The sequence below is a fragment of the Bactrocera latifrons genome, unplaced genomic scaffold, assembly GCF_001853355.1.
Source record: "Bactrocera latifrons isolate USDA-ARS-PBARC rearing strain unplaced genomic scaffold, ASM185335v1 scaffold_253, whole genome shotgun sequence".
NCBI classification, from domain to species: Eukaryota; Metazoa; Arthropoda; class Insecta; order Diptera; family Tephritidae; genus Bactrocera; species Bactrocera latifrons.
This window is the reverse complement of record NW_017536108.1, coordinates 61,421-64,440: the sequence shown is the minus strand read 5'-3', so window position 1 is coordinate 64,440 and position 3,020 is coordinate 61,421.

The window sequence follows — 3,020 nt, the reverse complement described above, 5'->3', positions numbered from 1 at the left end:
TAAAGATTTTCGTTCTTCTTTTTGACTTAGTGCTACATATTATATTGCAGTTATATTAACATTGATACCTTTCTTCGCACTATAACTTCTAAAACTATATAAAAATGCACACATTTTTYATGGAGGTAATCTAACTTGGTATTCAAATTTGGTCCTAAATTCTGATAGTTTACATAGTAGATTTTCCATTATAAACACAAACCTTCTCCAAAGTTCAATTTCTGATGTAATCTRTATCTTTCAATAATTGCCGTATTTAAGAATCATCAAATATTCCAACTTTCAACTTTTCCATACTATGTTCGGAAATTTTTTACATATACCACTAAAATAATGTGCTTTCATGGGATAGATGTTTCACCGTCTTACTAACATCCATTACTAGATAGCACCGACATCTGGATATTTAACGACTTCATTATTTCTGAGTAGACTGTAATCCTAGATAACTCCTTGTTTTATTTTTAGTAAAACCGAAAAGTTTCGTATAATTTGCGGCATCGGCCGATAGCTTGTGCCTTTAAAGTGTTATATTATATATGTTATTATTTATAATTATCTTCCTGTTACATAAATAAATAAATACATTTTTTTGAAAGGCCTGAGAGTGGGGATCACGTGATGTTTGTATGCAAGGAAGAAGGAAGGAAGAAGAAGGAAGACTTATCATGACTGCAAATCTAAATTTTTATTATCAACAAGCCAATATTCAACAAAACATTAGATATTTTCTTAAAATCCAAAGTGCATTTTCATATTTTCATGAAAAGGGTCGTAATATGGACAATTATAGCATCAAAACTTGCTGAGATATCCAGGGCTAATTGACCGATGTAAAATGTCTTGTTAATAAGTTAGTTTTGCAAGGTACTATGAAATAAGGTACTATGAAATAAGGGTCACACGAATAGGAATATTTGGAAATTTTATTTTTTCTTTTATTTTATTTTATTAAAGCTTACATAATAAACAAATTATTAAATAAACTAGAGTACGCAGCGCTAGCATCAAAGGCTTTCGGCTGAGGAAATTAGTTTGCTGGTTTTGAGCAAAAAGAAATTAATTATAGTTGTGTGTTTGTTATATTCTATTCGGTTAAACTTCTTCTACTTCTCATTAGAAGCAATTGTGTGATTCTGATGTCTATATTACTGATGAGAAAACATCATTATTGCTGGAAAGATATACAATAAGCRGTTTCGACTAGAATTAGCTCATTTTTACTTACAATAAGGAGATGAAAACGAAATTATAATTTTCTATAAGTAAATGAATACATAGTATAGAATCTATGTAATCATCTTTCAAGTGCGAGTAAATACGATTTATTCTCTTAATCAAATGTCACTTTTACTAATTAAATCCACATGTCAAACAATCTGTAAGTGTAAGTGAATAAATTAGAGAAATTAACACTTGCAAATGAAAAAAAAATGCTGGGGATTAAGAAGAAGCACGGAGAGCGTCAAAACGAGAAAGTGGCATTCTAATTTTGYGTGAAAAGCAAATTGCAATCAAGTGAAATATTTTAAGCTTTTTACTAAGAAAAGCAGAATTAGTGGAAGTTCTATTATAATTCAAATCTGAAATCTTATAATTGTGATTTTGTTGAAATTAATATTTATTAGTAAGAGGTTTGCAGCGGTAAGTTGCAACTGTATCGCAATAACTCTTTTTGTACACTCGCAACATGTTGTTACAGAGTATAACAGTTTTGTTAATTTAACGGCTGTTTGTATCACCTAAAACTAATCGAGATAGATATACGGTTATAAATGATCAGAATGACGAGAARAGTTGAAATCCGGGTGAGTGTCTGCACGTYCGTCCGTCTATGCAAGCTGTAACTTGAGTAAAAATTTAAATATCTTGATGAAACCAAGTTCGCCGGCACCCAAGGTAGATTGAAATTGCATATAAGAACACAGCCATTCAACGAAATTCTTTAAGATGTCAACTGAGCACTCAAAAAAGATATAAAGCTGAGATTTGCTAAAAGGAATCGTAGTAGCAAGGACCACCTGCGGGCTGAAATAAAAAAAAAAAAATGGATGMCCTAAACTTTTTAAAGAACATATCTTCCAAACCATTAAAACTAAATTGACCAACCTTACTGAAAGGGAGATCTTTAGCTCCTCTTCATAGGTATATCGTGAATATGGGTAAAAACAAAATGTATAACGGTTATGTTGAAAACTRTTAAAAGTGCGATAAYATACCAATAAACGCGCCACATGCCTTAATTTCACAACCAAGATGAAAGGCAAGGGCTTAATAGGAATCGGTGCAAACATGAGACAATGCACGTGACCTGCATTCTTTTCTTTGAATTACTATAGGTATATTCGGAAATACTTGATAAATTTCATTCAAATTTGATGTGTGATGTTACCCAATCATACCTATCGTAAAAAATATAGTATCGTAACAATAATCGAAATCTATTAACAACCAGGCCTATTTCCCATATAACTCGACTATAACTTTTCAAGAACCCAGCACTAAATATGTGACGGTTTAATGAATTATCAATTCCAACTCGACATTTTTGGAAAAAAAAGCTTCAACTACAGAATCTAACCTACATTGTCACCTGAGGCAAGAATTTTTGAGTGTTGGAACATCCGAAGATTAATCCAAGTATTGCATTTTTTTTTGTGTTTTTATGGGAATATAGAATAAATCTCTTAAAATAAATTAATGGTCTTTTTTTTTCAAAACAAGTCAAACTAGCAACAGTTGATTGATTAAATAATAATGACAGTGAGTGGGGTACTTACATATGTTAACCTCTCAGAGRGGAGATTAAGGCAGATGAGTATTAAAAACCAATAAATCACAGAAATTTGTAAATATTGCTCCTAACTAATATAAGTAAATTAATAGAAGTACAAAGTTCATCTGATAACCTGTTTTTAGCTAAATAAAGTCACTAATTATTTACATAACCTCCTAGATTCCTAGAAAGAAGATAATCAAAACAATTCCAACGGATTAATACCATTTAGTATAGGGAATGG